This window comes from Heterocephalus glaber, unplaced genomic scaffold (genome assembly GCF_053883595.1).
Source record: "Heterocephalus glaber isolate CG9 unplaced genomic scaffold, H.glaber_assembly_v1.0 deba00001765, whole genome shotgun sequence".
Classification (NCBI taxonomy): Eukaryota; Metazoa; Chordata; class Mammalia; order Rodentia; family Bathyergidae; genus Heterocephalus; species Heterocephalus glaber.
The window spans coordinates 44,802-61,271 of NW_028258462.1; the positions used below are offsets into that span (position 1 = coordinate 44,802).

Below are 16,470 nucleotides of genomic sequence, written 5' to 3' on the forward strand. Positions count from 1 at the left end.
ATCATACGAAAGTTCCTTTGAAATGGTCCACAGATATTTAAGCATAGTGAAAACATCTGGAACCAGAATGTAATCAGTGGCTATATTTAGGTAGGTTCTAGTGGATTTCCAGATGGCATATAATTTTGGTATGCTTTCTTTTATTCTTTTCCCATTTTGTATAATGAACAGGTATTATTTGTGGAGTTAAAAAACAAAATATAAAATAAAATAATTCCAATTGTAATGAATAAAGTTTCGGAGACCTGCTTAGTTTTGATAAAGTTTTAATTTGAGTTGTCTAATAAATTGACCCTCATTCCAGTTATTTTGTCAAGTTTATATAGAGTCTTGGGATTTTCCTGGCTGTTCATTGTCTTGATTTTTCTTTTTGCCCGTGCTTTTTCTCTAGGCCTTTTCCCCACTACACCCCCAGCTTCATTTCTCAGGTAAAAATCTTTCTCTTCTTTGCCAGCCCAGATCAAAATCACTGCCTCTAAGAAACTTTCTGTGTTCTTCACTTGAAATCTTTTCCACCTGAGGAATTCTTAATATCGAGTTTGTGGTTCTGATCTTGCTTTTTTGTGTGCTTCGACTTGTTTCAACTTAGTCATTTTTGCTGTTTCCCCTCTCTTATTGTTAGTTATTGACCTGATAAAATATTACAACTTTTCTTTTTTAATCTAATCCTATCAGTGTGTTAAAGCTGGTGGATGCGCAAACAAGGTTTTAGACACATTTTTAAAAATGTATGACTCTTCAACACAAGGAGCAACCCCAATGTAAGCTAGGGACTGTATTGTTTATAAATCAACTTTTTAAACTTGCTTTTAAGACATTGATTTCTCATTGTAATCAATGTAGCATAGCAATACAAGATGCTAAAGATCAAAGAAAGTAAAGGTAGAGCAGAAGAGTACATAGGAACAGTGTTATTTCTGCCCAGTTATCCTAAACTGCTCCAAATATCATAGTAGATACGGAGCTCAGGCATTACTTTACCAACTCCTGTCTATGATATGTGTGTCAAGGTCATATGCACTAATGTTTACTATAGTTTTAAAAACTGTTTCTTGAACATCAAAGGTTTCAGCATATATTACCCTGGTTTTTAAACTTTGTTCTGTTTGAGTGACTGTTTCTCTGCCTGCAGGTGGAGCTTTTCCCTGACGACTGCCATGGTGATGGACTGTCAGGCTCCTCCAGGACAGTTACGTGTAGCTGTGTCACCTCAATAATGGGCAGTGCTGACTTTGTTAATTAGGTACACAATTTCCTTCTCTCTGCATGTCATCTGCAAAGGCACAATTTACAGTTTTTAAATTTAAAATTAGGGGTTGCCTGTTGTTTAAGTCTTTCCAATTGGCTTTGAGATGTTCAGAAGGATTATTTCCGGGTTTAAATATGGAGCATGCTTACTTGACGTGAGGATCCTTGATACTAGAACGACTTCTCCAGGACACATGATTCCTGTCAGCGGTGCTGCAGTGTTTGAGGTGGATCCCCGCGTTGGCAAATGATGTACAGTAAGGGACAGATACATAATATTCTGAAAACTTATGCTCAGTTGTTGCATTTTCATGTTTTGGATGCACTTGCTAATATTGATGAAATTTTTGGTTCATGTAGGTATGGAAATTCTAATCTAACTAAAAATATTGCAAGTATATTGAGATACTATCTTTTAATACTTCCAACCTTTTAACCTATGGAGGTAGCCTTATATACTTCTCTCTGTCTCTGTCTCTCTCTGTGTCTGTCTTTCTCTCTCTCTCCCCACTGTTGAATTCTATGTATAATTATTGGATATATTGTTGTGTTATTATTTTATACCTCAAGCAACAATTGTCTTATTTTTGATGCCATTTCAAGTTAATTCAGTTCAAGAGAGAGTTCTAGATATTCAGGGGCCCAGATAAAGAAAGTCTTCTGGTCCCAGCTGTGATAAGCTCACAGTCTAATGGGAAGAGACGGACATGTGGAGGATATGGCAGCCATGTGACCAGAACACTTACTGAGCTGCAGTGTAGGGAGTGTGGTTGTTCTGCGGAGACCCAGAGGATGCCTGCCTAGAGTGCTGTCCACTTTCAACTCTATGCCCATGTGGTTTCCTGTGGGGCTGGATTTTGAAAAATGAATAGAAGTAAAAAAAATATATACCTGTTTAAGCTTAATCAGCTTCCATTTAGCTTGGGTAAAATGGAGGACTCTGTTTCAGCCACACCAAGCAGCTATCTGTTTACTTTTGTTGGATGTAAAGCCAGAGCCTGATCTGGGTTGTGAGCCCAGCAAATCCCCAAAGATGCTTGTATGGTGCTTGTCTGGATTTCTTGACCTGTTTAGTCAGAGAGCCTCGATTTTGTGGAGAAGGGCCCCTGCGGTTGCTAAGCTCCAAAGCAAATTTCTTGGACTCCGTAACCATGCCAACAGGAAGTTCTCATTAGTGGTAGTCTGCTAGAATTCTTCTCAAGGTGAGAAAGATTTGAACATGTTTGTATGACTGGAAGTGCTGAAGAGTACAAGAAGGTCAGGTGCAACCAGGTCCCTGAGGCATAAAGAGAGCCTGGGCCCCAAGGCTTGGGTGGAGGGGTGAAAACTGCAAAATAAATGGAGGCAAGCAGAGTGACAGACCCCTCCCAGGTAAGGCAGAGTGTGGCTTAAACAGGGGTCCTGCCAGTCCCCAGCTGCGGAAAATGTAGTCTGAACCCCTAATCAGCCATAAAAAGAATCAGCAGAATAGCTGTTATTCATCGGAGTCGAAAACCCAGTGAAAATGGCAAAACATAAATTTCAATTTTCAAAATCCTGGCCCGGTAAAAGCACGGACAGGAAAACTGTGTTGATCTTGAGTGGCTCACTGTGTCCCAGGAGAGGTTTTCATCAGGTTTCCATGGGAATGAAGAAGATTGTGGAGCATCAGAAGTGAAACTGCCCCTCCCACTGCTCCCCAGTCACCCGTTGTTTCTTGCTCTTCAGGATTCAGCCAGGTCCTGTGATGGTAAAACTGGGGCAGTGTGGTCTTCGCAGTGGACAGCAGGTCAGAGGCAGCCCCTCTTAAGAGCTGGCACTTGAGCCCAGACCGGAAGGAAAGAAGGAGCCAGCTGGGGAAACTAGAGAGGGGACAGGAAGGCTGGAATGTAGGGAACGAGTGTGCTGTGACCTGAATGAAGAGGATGAGAAAAATTCTCCATGCCAAGAGCACCCAGGCAGGGTGGAATCTGATCTTGTGTTAAGTACAGTCGCCCAATGTCAGATTTGTAAGCCATTTGAGGTCTGATGGATCCATTCGTTCACGTCTTGCATTTTTAGGCTTACATTTGAACACCTTTCCTCTGCAAATTTCACATCAATAATTGTAATATTCCAAAAGTGCCAAAACTGTGTTTTTTGTTGCTACATTTGAATTTTTGTACTACGTATTTCCAGCTGATTTTACTGACTTGTCATCTCTTACTAAAATTGAAAGGACTACTTTCAAAAAAACCCCCTCCCAAATCACTGTTGTGGAAGGAATTTGGGGCTGATTTACACAATTGTCCTTCAGAGGCTCATGCATTCCTGATGTCTGATTGACTGGTGCAGCAAAAACAGGGACCTAATGCAGCCATGCAAAGGCAGAATCTCTTTCTTTCAGTCCCCTAAATTTTGTAGTTGAGCTGTTTTTAATATATAAATATATACACACACGCACATGCCATGAATTGTTATTACTACAAATATATACACACATACACATGCCACGAATTGTTATTACTACAGCTGCAGTTTTAACTGGTAGAATATGGCCATGTGTTTGGATGTAGCTCTGAACTGGGTTTGCACCACATCCAAGTTTTAGTACATTTCCACTTTCTTAATTGCTAAGAACTGCAAGTTTGCTATCACACTTGCCTCTTCTGTTGTCCTGTGGGTGATCTCACTGTGCCTCTCCTGGACCGCAATAAATACTGACAGATCGGCTTCATCTGCAGGGAATGCTATAACACAATCCTATCAAGTGAGATCAAAGGAAGTTTGTTTCCTCCCTCTTCTGGAGGCTAGAATTCCAAGATCAGGGCATCATGGACTTCGTTTCTGCAAGAGCTGTCGTCCCAAATTATAATCTTCCCACTCTGTCATTACACAGTGTGACAAACAGCCGAGAAATGAAGCCACCCAAGCAGGCCAGGGGAAGGCAAGGAGGCACAGACCTTATTCACCTGGGTGCAGGTCGACTGAGGATGAGAAAGCAATCAGTGGTGAACAAAGAAAAAGCAGGGAGTTTTATAGGGGATTGGGAAGTGGTCCATCACGTATGGGGCTCACAGTAAATATTTGTTTTCGGGGTCCATGCTGTGGTCAGGGCCGATGTATGGATGTTATCAGGTGACATGGTGCCAGGAAGATGTTGTGCTGTACTTTGTAGACTTATCTCTCTTCTATACCACCCCGTTCTCTGTTCTGTCTGCCCAGAGACAGCACAGCCTGTATCTAGGTGGAGAGGCCACGGCCTATATCTGGTCTTTAGCCACCTGAAGGAGTGGTATGTTTTTTGCTGAGGGCTGTGGTTTTATGTATCTGCTAAAACTGTAGATTGGAATGAAACATTCATTAAACAGGTCACAGCCAGATCAAGCCTGACACATAGATTTTCTCAGTGTGTGTATGCAGACAAAGAACAAGCTCTCTGGTGTCCCTTCATATAAAGACACCAGTCCCATTGGATCAGGGTCCTTCACTGTGATCTCACATAACCTTTGTTACTTCCTTAGAGGCTCCATTTCCAAAAACAACCACACAGGGGGTCAGGGATTCAACATATGAACTGCGGGGTGGGGGTGGGGGTGGGTGGCAGCACAATCATGAAGCCCAAAACACAGACACATTCTATAAGCTCTGTATTCATTAATTTTCACTATCCATCTTCCACAAGCACACACTTGGTTTGTAGCTTATTGCTGCCAAAAGGCTTTATTTAAAAGTAAAAATAGTGTTATAAAAAAAGAAGTGGTTATACATATACATCTTGGCAAGAACATTAGTTCTGATCTCTACACTTTATGAGAGGATGTCTGAGCTGCTCTTTCCCCTCAATCATTGTATGTAAACCTAGTCTACAGTATTCTAGACTTCTCAGTGTCCATGCCAGCTGATGAACTGGTGGAATCTTGCCTTTTTAGGACATGGCAGGAATCACAGAATGACAAGTGGTTCACTAAGTGGCTGGTGAGGCAGGAGAATCGGCTACCTTTACTCTGCCCTTCTGTGACTGGTTGGACTTACCTGTCCGTAGTCACTCAGCGAAAGGACCCTTTGTTTAACCATCGAGTGTATTTTATGTGGTCCCTAGAAGATACATATTAGTTACTTTGTGTCTGGAAAGAATAAGGAAAAGAGAGGGAGATTACTGTTGGTTGTATTTAAAATTTTTACCAGGTTAGTGATAATTCTTATATATGAACTGTAATTATGAAGTGGAATTTTACTCTCTTGGGGAAATTTTTCTTTCAGTAAGAATTTTTTCAAGCATACAGTAAAGTTGAAAAAATTTCGCAGTGAAAACATGGTACAAGCACCTCCTGGATTCTCCCATTGATGTTTTATTTACTTGCTTTATCACATATCCACCCAAGCATTCTTTGTTCCATCTGTCCATCTGTTCATGTGTTTGAAAGCAAAATGACGACTTTATGTAGTGTTTCCTGAGCCTTCTAGCATGTGTATTACCAATTCAGGTTTGATGTTTGTTTTTGTCTGCGTCTCTTTGGGTTTTGACCATCCGTGTGCTGAAATATTACCTTCTTGCCCTTCCCTAGTCAGTCTTTGTCTCCATCTGTAGACCAATGGCTTTCTATTTTTTTTTTTGCACCATAGATTTAGTTTACCTGTTTAAGAATTTTATTTAATGGAATAAGACATACATAATCTTTTGACATTTGTAATGCAGAAGTTTTCGTTTGGTTGGGAGAGGTTCGGGGAGTTGAATTTAGAGCCTTCACACTGAGCTTTATCTCCTTCCCCAGCCCTTTTCTATGTTTTGTTTTGAGACAGGGTCTCACTAAGTCACTGAATTGCTCAGGCTGGATTCAAACTCCCAGACTGCTGGGATTACAGGTGTGCGCCGCCACACCTGGCTAAGAGTGTTTTTATCTTGAACACCATGGCCTGTGCCTGTACTCCCAGCTACTTGGGAGGCTGAGGCAGGAGGCTTGAAAGTTTGAAGTCAGCCTGGGCAACTTAGTGAAATGCTTTTTCACAATAAAAATGGCTTGGGAAAGTGGCAGAATCCTCGACTAGCAAATCTAAGGCACTGTTACCAAACTTCAGAGTTTTTTTAAAACAGTGTTTTAAACTCATCTATGTTTTTGGCTGTGTCTGTAGTTCATAACATTATATCTGATATATAACATTTTTCCACTCTGCTACTTGAAGGTCGTGTTGGCTCCTTGTGGCTTTTGTTCTTAATGAGAAAAGCTGGCAAGGCTATTTTTTGTATGAGTCTATTTGTGGACCTACAGTTTTGTTTCTCATGGCTAATATACATAGGAGTAGGACTGAAACTACAGATTCACAGTTTAAGGAAAAATATATATCTAAGGATCCATGGGTTGAAAGGTTACACAGCATGTTCACTAAAAAGGTGAAATTTCAATTGACACCTAAAAGTTTCTGACTGATATTACTGATTTTCTAAGTATCATCAAAATGGAAAGAACTCATCTTCCCCCTCTACCCCTGAAAAAACCACTCCCATATTGGACAATTAGGCTAATTTAAACATGTTCTTAAGAGACTCACATATGCCTGAAATCTGAGTGGAATGGGTATGAGCCACATAGGGCTTTATAGCTCACTGTAAGAATTTAGGTTTTCGGGAGGTTGCAGACAATGGTATTGTGAGGAAACAGAGATGCTGTGATAAATTTAACAAAGTTTACTTGAGCAAGGAAAGGGTCCTAAAAAGTGAAAATAGAAGGAAAGAATGGAAACAAAGCTTTTGTACATAGGGAGGGGAGGGGATGAGGGGACTCGAGGGGGAGAATGGGATAAAATAAAATAAAATTTATTTAAAAAAAAGGAAAGTGTCCTAAAACTGTTGCCAATCAGCCAGCATTCTTTAGCTCAGTATTCCTGATGTCACTTGATGATACCAGGTAATGCTTGGATGCCAACAGTTGATACAACCAGCTGCTGGTCTCTGTCTTTGTCAGCTGTCACTGTAGGTCAACTCTCCTGGGTCCTGGTCTCTGTTGCTGGTCTCTGGAGCTCTTTGGTGTTAGTACCTCTGAGGACTGTATGGACAGTTGGGATCCTTAGGTAGGATTAGATTAGGGAACCAGGCCCCTTTAAACCGTAGAAAAAAGGAGGCCTCTGCGTCTCAGCAACCAGCTGAGCTGACAGCCTGAGGTTTTGACACTGGCCTCTGTGCAGGCAGCACTGTCCCTCCTAGTGCAGGTTGCCATGCCTACCCAAATTCTCCTATCAGGCCACAAGACCAAATCCCTAGCAACAAACTCAATAGCCAATCAATCAAGTGTCGACCTTCAAGGGGGTGAGACGGGACCCTTATCCCATAAAACAGGATCACAGCCCCAGACTCAGCAGTATACCAGCTCTGGGCCCGCCCACTCCTCCCAAGTGGTTCTTTACCACTTCCGCTTACAACACTTACAGTAAAATTACATTCACTTTGCACTTGTCTTTTCTGACTCATCTTCCTCTTTCTATGTTGGAGAGAGAGGCAAGCCTGGTGAGGTTGAGTCTGGGGACACTTAGACCCCAGACCCACCGGATGTTAATCTTTCTTTGGAAGCAAGCACTCCGTTCATACTACTCAGGATAGAAATCCTAAGTAGATACAGGACTTTCAGAGGTCAAACATCAGAAATTACAGAGGTTTACAGGAATCCCAAAGCAACTCTCTATTGCAGCAAGGCTTCTGCTGTAGCACAGGTTAGGCAGTGCAAGGAGGGAGCCCTCCTTAGACCAAAACCAAAGAAGTCCCTTGCGAAGTGCTACCTAGGCAGAGACTTGCAGACCTGTTTCAGTAAGGGTGAGTGGGAATCTTCTGGAAGGCGTGCTGTGAATGTTGCGTATGCAAATAAGGGACCAGATCCCACCCTTCCTGATTTTAGCCACTCCAAGTGTCCTCTCTGTTCTTCAAAAATACAACAGAATCCCTGGAGTAGTGGGGTAGGGGAGGATTACCATGCTGCCTGTCTGGTTGTGCTCATGTTGGACTGGAAAATGGTGATTTCACAGCAAGGGAGGACAATGCTAGATAGCCACAGAGGACACTGCCACTCAGGGAGGACATCCGTAGATAGCTAAGGGGGACACTGAAGCAAACTGTCCAAATCCATGAGGCTACAAGAAGAATCAAAGGGAAATGAGGGGAGAGGCAGACAGCTGCTGGCTAAACTACACACTCCCTTCCGGCTGGCAGGGGAAAATTGATAGTCAGGGGCTTGTCAGTCTCAAAACCATGCAGCATTCTGCACCAAAGATGGCTCAGCTTGTTAATGACTCCAATGTTTTGAGCTTCAAGTATAGCCAAACCAGAGCAAACTAGACACAAACAAAAACAGGAAATGAGTACAAAGATGACCTGATTGGTACAGTTCAGCTTTGGCTTTATTTGGGCATAATTTGTCAGCTTTCAGCCTAGGATTGGCTGAGGCTTTAGTTGCTATGATTGGCTGACAATCAGTTGCTTGGTTACCAGGGCATACTCTTAGGTTAGATGACAAGTTGCCTATAAATCAAGCTAGGTTGCAGTTAACCTCATATGGAGGCCTCTTTGGTTCAGATTTTTCATACACATATGGAGTCTGATGTGGGACAAATTTAGTTCATTGTTAAGCAATGTGATATTAGTTAAATTACATTTTAAGGTACTTATCCTGGCTGTGGTGGTGAGTATAGTTGGTACGTGAGTGGATCTGGGAAGACAAATTAGGAGATTGTCACAATCATCCTGGTGAGAATGGAGACTTGGTTGAGGTTAGCAAAAGTTGAGGCTGTAAGGATTGAATTGTGAGTATATTTTAGAGTTTGAGGTGAACCTATTGGTTGATGAATTGGACATTCCTTGTGAAGGAAAGAGGATTTGTGAGTTAGCTCAAAGTTCTCTATTTGATCTATGGTGAAGGAAGAGGTCTCATTTTCCAAATGTGGAAAGGCTGAGGAGGAAAACTGAGTTTATGACTAGAGTAGTAGGAAGTCATCTTCAGTTATAGCCATTTGATGAAGCATTTGGATACGTGAATCTGAGGCTGATTGGAGCTTCAGGTGTATATATTTTGGGGTTATCAGTCTGTAGATATTCTATAAAGACAAACAAAAGGAATGTGAAGAGAAAAAATACAACAGAAAGAAAGGGAGGAGGAATCCAGTGCTTCTCATGGGTCATGGTAAAATTTAGTCATAGTAGAATTGAGGAACAACAAGGAATGAAGACGAAGAAGTTAACTAGAAAATGGTAGGTGAGTGGGTTAAGAAATATTTACTCAATATTGCCCATTTTCTGGAATAGTTATACCATTTTACACTTCCAGTAACAGTGTTTGAGAATTTCATTTCCTCTAATCTTCCTTGAGTTTTTTATTTTCCGATTTGCTTTTTTACTGTACTGTATCTATAATTTTTAAATGAGATGCAAAACATATAGGGTTTATTAACTGTCCAAAACAGCCAATAAAATAGATTATTTCTGGAACATTATGTCCTACTGTGAATTCTACTACTAACAGCAATCAACATTCACTTGATGGTGATTAGTTGTCCAGTACTATTATCTTCGTGCAGTATGCACTGATTTGTTGTTCCGGTGACCATATGGCAAGTACTACTATTAATGCATTTCAGTTATACCTGAAGAACTAAAGTGCAGAGAGGTGAAGCACTGGGAAAAGGTTGCAAAGTAAGTAGAAATATCAAGATTTCCAAAATTTTTAAACCGAAATTCCATCTTGTGCTCGCTCCTATGAGGTAGAAGTAGAGTTTTCCATCAAGCCAGGCACAAAGGGAAGAAAGGCCCTGTGTGTGAAGCCTCTGAGATGCAAGATGTGAGTGAGATATTTTATGTGCTTGGTTGACTCTTCCTTTCTTCTGTGTATTCTTCTTTTAGTGAGAATTTCCGGTTTCTATTGGGTGTGTTGGGAAATCTAATATACAGTATGCTCCTTGCCAAAGAAGAGCCAATTTTCTCATTGCAAAGGCTGTACTGCTGAAGAAAATAATTAGAGAATAATGGGGAAGACACTTCTAATTAAGGACTAAATTATGTATTTTATTGAGGGGGTGTTAACAAACATAGAAGGGTCACACTTCAAGGAATTGTTGGGAAAGAGTGAGTGAAATGGGATCTGAGGTTCCTGGTAATCGCTTGGAATAATGTGGGTAGTGGACACTGTTATGTCTTCTACCTAGATGGCCCCCCAATGCCTTATGGGGGCAGCTTATAGGTGCTGGCCCGATCGTGGGTGTGTGGGACTGGATTAGTCCACAGATGGGCTTACAGCTGGCTGTGAAGCCTGGTGGGAGGAGGTGGGCACTGTGTGGCCTCAGAATGTATATTATATTTAACATATCCCTGATGGTGCTGCGTCCTGCTGCCAGGCCCCTCTGTCGTGCCACCCTGCCTTGGAGCCCACCGACTATGGACTGAAACCTCTACACACTGTGAACCAAATAAACCTTTCCTCCTTTACTAGCTGGTGTCAGGTATTTTGTCCCAGCAATGAGAAACTAAGACAGGCAGAGAATATAAGTTGGTAATTCAACTTGTTTTGCACCACAGCAGAATTGAAGGAATGTACTTAGAGTGTGACCAAGAAGTAGGGAAAAATGAAAGTGCATTTCCCACCCAACTCCCTTCTTGCTTAGCCCTTTGCACTTTCTGCACCTTAACTGTAGAGGTGAATGGCCATGGTGGGTGAAATTCTGAGTCAGTTTTTTCATCAGAGATCCAGGGCCCATCCCCAGAGACTCTGACTGTACTGGGGTGAAGTGTGATCTGGGGCCAGGTGTGTTTACAGAGACCCCGGGTGTTTCCAATGACCCTGGCAGTCTGGGAATCAGTGGTAGGGGTGGAGTGACCTGCAGGTGACAGCCAGAGTGAGGAGGTGCAGTGGTGGTTGCCATGTACTGTGCTTTCCCTGCTCATCTTCATCATTTCTCCTCCCAGGTCGGCATTAGTAGGGTCCAAGCAAGACATGGGGTGATAGATGTGACATATTTTCACCTTGGATTCTCGAAAGCTTTCTGTTGATCATGTACTTCAACAGCATGACATTGTCAGCACGGTCATAGTGGAGAGCACTCAGTTCTGCTGTACTTGAGGGTCATTTTCTGTAGTGATCGTCCACAGGTGTCAATATCCAAACATTTTGCTTCCTGTTCATCTTTACTTCTATGGGCAGTAAGAGCCTGGTTCAGTTGAAAAGCTTCTCTTAATGATCCTAAACAATACATCACATATACATTTTCTTGTAAACACACTGGATAGTTCCCTGTGGAGGACGAGCTCATTTTAGGGAAATATCTTATCAATTATAAAGCATGGTAAATCTGGTCCTCATTTGTATGATAAAAATGACATCATCATTTATCACAGAGAAGACCACTGTTGGACGGGAGAGATCTGTGAGCCGTGGACTACCTCGCCTCTCATGTAATTCTTCAGTTAGAAAGGTATGCATATAGGAAGGTATTCTGTGACGGCAAAGTGCACATGGTCAGCCCAGTCCACTGGCGAACAAAGTCCTTGTTTTGTACAAATAAGCATGGAATCTGGGCTGTTGGTGGCTGAGTGAAGCCCTTAAGTATCCTGCAGATGCAAAGCACTTAACTCAAGGGCACCATGATGAACATGGTAATGGACAGGATTTAAATTTACAGCTGAATGTCCCTTATGCTCTCCATTGAATTTTCATATGTCCATGCCATTGTTCACCTCCTATTACCTACTCAAGTATATAAATTGAATATTTACTTACTATTGCCTACTGAAGTATATAAATTTAGTTTTTACTTATGTATCTTCTTCTCCATGCCACAGTGTAAGGTCCCTGTCAATAGAATATATTTTTTGGTGTGTGGTTTTATTATTCATTATATCCTCAACAAAGACTTCTAGTACCTATTATACGTTAGAGACAGAGTAATTGTTGTTAATTTCAACAAATGAATTACCTGAGTATCAGTAATGTTTACCTGTGGTTGATCCATCACTTTTATTCCGGGAGTAAATTTGTTGAGCAACTCATGAACACTTTAGTTGAATGTTTACCAAAATCACTGGCCCAGATCTGATGCAATAATCCTCAAAGTGAGTAAAGGTCTACTTGGTTAGAGAAGTGCAGCCCAGCTCCACACAAGAATCAGGGAGTGAACTGAGAGTCCTTTGAAGGAAAGGGAGGCTCCTTATGTGTGGGCTCTGATGGTACTGAAATTCCTACTAGTGCATTCCACAAAAACTTTTCCTTCCTCCAGGAACACATATAACCAGGCAGGTGTGACCTACAGCCAAGGTATTCATCAGACTTTGGACATCACTAGAAGTTGGCTGTGAGCTCACCTCCAGTCAAGGGATTCATAATTCCACCAGAATCCATCACTGAATTACAGAATAAGCAGAGTTTCTTTCTGAGTTTGCTTTACTGTTGTACTGGCTCCCTGCAACTTCCCAGTGATTTGTTGTTCACTATATAATAAAGAAACATTCTAAGAGTGAATATTGTGTAAAGTGGTCTGCAAAGTCTTACTGATTCCATGATATGTACCAGGCACTGTGCTACCCACTGCAGTTAAACTAAAAGGACTAAATCCTAGGCCCTTGTGGATCATGGCTTCTGTTTGGCTCCTCTGGGCTTTGTGACCCATTGGGCAGTAACTCTTGGCAGAGAAAGCAGACCCGCACTCTGTGGAGTCACAGAGGAGGCCACCAGTGCATGTGAGTGATGCCCCGCCATGGAGTCCTCACCTCCCGCTTAATTCTCCATTGTGGCTGAAGTGGAAGCGAGTTCTCTGAGAGCAACTGTGCACACAGTCAGCCCACTCAGGTGGGATTCAGTCACAGCTGCTGTTTGCCAGACGTCCTCCCTGGACTGAGGGGTCACTTCAGAACCTGGGCTGCAGCTGGTGTTGGGGTGAATACAGTTTTTAAACGTTTACAACCAAACCCAAACATCCCCTTTCTTTCCTAGGACAGGCCCAGAAGAGACACACTTTGAGCACTTTGCCTCAGCCATATGGCAACCCTGAGGCTCTTTGCCATCATTTGGAAGGCGAGGTTCTTGGTAACTTTACACTCATTGGTGCCTCACAAGGGTCTCCTAATGAACTTTAGGAGCAGGAGCACTTGCCCTGGGTTAGGTACATGCTTTCTGCAGGTGGGACCAAAATGGCATGCAAAAATGAGACCAGCTATCATGAGTCTCTGTGGTTCCAGGGTTTCAAGGTAGAACTTCCAAACGGCATTCTGGAAATGGGATGTACATGTGTGATGGACCCATGCCTCTGAGATCATTTCTGGATATATGCAACAAAGAAAGGAAACAAGGCAGAAATGTTCTCTAGAAATTGATAAGCTACAGCCCTTGGGCCAAACCTGGCCGATGATGACATTTTTAGCAGCCTCAATGAAAAAAATGTACATAACATGTAAGCTACCCGTATAAACATACAGTTCTTTAATTTTTGGTAATGGGGATTTTGTTTATTTTTATTTTTAGATAGAGTCTCGCTAAATTTTTAAATAGAGTCTCTTGCTTAGTGGCCAGGCTGGCTTCTAACTTGTAATTTTGCTGTCTCAACCTCTGAGAATGCCAGGATTGCAGATGTGTGCCACCATGCTTAGTTCAGTGGGTTTTTAAAGTATATTTTCAGTGTCATGCAGTGATTACGACAATCTTAATTTTAAATGATTTTCATCCCCACTGAAAAACACTCCATATCAGGAATATAAGTCAGATTACACATTTAGACTTTTTGATAGTCTCAGAATCACTTTCATGTCCTCACCTGCATTTTAAAATTCAAGTCTTCATGTAGTTCTGAAGCCCTTTATGCATTGAGATTAGCTGTAGTCAACTTTCTCACAGATGGCATTACACATCACTTTCCAACCCAATAACAAATCTCCATTCCTGTCCAGCTGTGCTGCTGAACGTCCTTTGATACATAAGCAGTTGTGTACTGCAGTTTATCTTTGTTCAAACGGAAGTGTCCTGAAACAATTTTTCACTTTCTATCTCTTGAACCTCAGCTTGCATTTACTCTATTCCATAATCTAGTGACGAGCATCCCCAAAATCGTTATCTAAATTGGACATTAAGTGGTATTGAAACACTGCAAATATTACATATTTCCCTATTGCTTTATTGTTTATTCTTTTCCAGAATTTTGTTGTTGGGGCTTCTGAAGTCCATCATTCTCTGTTAAAATTCTTCGTGTTTCAGGCTAAAAGCAAATATACATCTGATGCAGAGACTTAAAATAGTAACAGAACATGTCCCTCCAGGAGGTCAAAGAAGTGGGAGTTCACTTAAAGAGTTATGGGGAAGAGTCATACTAATCTTGTTCTCCTATAGCTGCTGTACATTTATTTATATCCCTTTTATTTTCCTGTCTTTTGTTACAGAATGTGTTGCTCATATTGACGCTGAGCCATTACCACCCGGGTATTTTCACCTGTATCCTGAACCTGCATAATGTTCTATATAATGTGTGCCCCTCCGGTTAGGGATTCTCTTAAGGGGTGAAGAGTCTATGTGAGCAGATCATAGCAATAAACACCCACACTTGGTGTATTACCGTTACGCTGACTCCATTCTAGCACTTCCTCCACCATCGGTGGCCACACGTGGCCCTTCTCAAACTTGTGATGGCTGAGCAGTAATCAAACATCATCTGGCAGAGATGCAGCTTGTAAAGCCCACCCCGACTGCCCCTCTCATATATGCTGTCTACCCTCAGCTCAGCTCTATAGGATACCAGGGATGTTTGTGATTTAAGGTCGCCATGGGTCAGAAGGCTGGAAATTCTGTGCAGTGTTGCTCTCTGATATTCAGAGTATTTAGAGCCAGTGCATTCTAGACCCATAACTCCCCCAGGAGATTTTACATGGCAGTGAGTGGTGCCAGGATCTGGGTAAGTGACACTGCGGGTGTTAAGCACTCGTGGATGGTAAGCACATTGCCTTATGTCCTGTTCCTATTTTGAAGACAGACTCTAAGTTTGACCCTTTTGGTCCCATCTCCTGATGTTCACATCTTCCTGCAATCCCCATGCCCCTAAATGTGCATGGGGCCTATGACTTGCTCCTAAAGAACAGAACAGGGCAAAGGTGATGAGGTGCCACACCTGAAACTGTGATTATATTGTTTCATCAGAGTCCATCTTGACAACAGATGGGAGGCTCTCTTGCCTGGCTTGATGAAATTAGTGACATGTTAGGAAAACCCACCTCACTAGGAGTAAAAGTGGCTTCTAGGAACTTTGGACAGCCTCTAAGAGAAAAGGGCAATTTCCTGGCTACAACCAACAAGGAGCCAGGGGCCCCAGCCTTACATGTGTGGGCAAATGAATTCTTTCAATGACCCAAGTGGTCACAGAACTGGATTCTTCTGCGTTGAGAACATCATGATTTCTTAATTCTGACCAATGTCTTGACTTGAGGATTGTGCCACCCTGAGCAGAGGACCCTTTTAAGCCATGCCCAGATTCCAGACTCACAGAGACTGTGTGAAACAAATGTGTGGTGGCTCAGGCCAAACAAAACTGGAACCTCACCAGTGGTGTGATGTTAAGCATGGAAGTAAACTTAGATTAGGAAGGGATGGGGAGAGGGATGGCTAGGTCTTCTCTCAGAGTATGGATTTCACACAGTGTTTAATTGTCAAGTGTGTTGATGTACAATGCACATTCAATAAAATTCACACTTCTTATATATAAAATTCAATGCTTTTTTGGTGTAACTGGGGAGTGAACCCAGGGCCTTGTGCATGTTAGATTATCCTTCTAGTCCTGAGCTACATATCCTGCCCAAGTTCAAGAATTTTGACATATATATACAGTCATTAGAACCACTGTAATCAAAACATTTGAAGTTTTTCTCTTCTTACCGAGTACCTTCATGTACACTTTCTGTCAGACCCTTGCCCTTACTCCCAGGTATACACAGATAGGATTTTCATCTGTAGGTTTGTCTTTTCCTAAAAGCATATGAGTGAAATAATTTACCGTGTGGTCTTTAATACTTGTCTCTTTTCACTCAGTGTAATTTTTAAAAAAACCTTTGGAGTTGTTGCAGCCACCAGTAATTTACTCCTTTTTGTTCTTGAACTTATTTACCAGGGCAACAGCTAAACTCAAGAAGGTGAGAATCTAAGAGTCCCAACCTAGGTACTTTTGCCCTCAAAAATAGAGCAGACTTGCTAGATCCATCCTTCTTTTGTTAGCCCCAAGTCTAGTGATGCTCTTGGAAAACATTCTTATTTGCTGTGGTCA

The 16,470-nt window shown here is 42.0% G+C and overlaps 1 protein-coding gene across 1 annotated transcript in view; it reads left to right on the plus strand.

Annotated features, from left to right (window-relative positions):
* Window positions 1–16,470, plus strand: part of LOC101704253 (zinc finger protein 449-like) — a 207,276-nt gene that overhangs the window by 33,645 nt on the left and 157,161 nt on the right. Inside the window, exon 2 of the mRNA XM_087202156.1 lies at window positions 1,133–1,243. The gene's annotated coding sequence lies outside the window, so the exon portion shown is untranslated. The remainder of the gene's footprint in view (window positions 1–1,132; window positions 1,244–16,470) is intronic.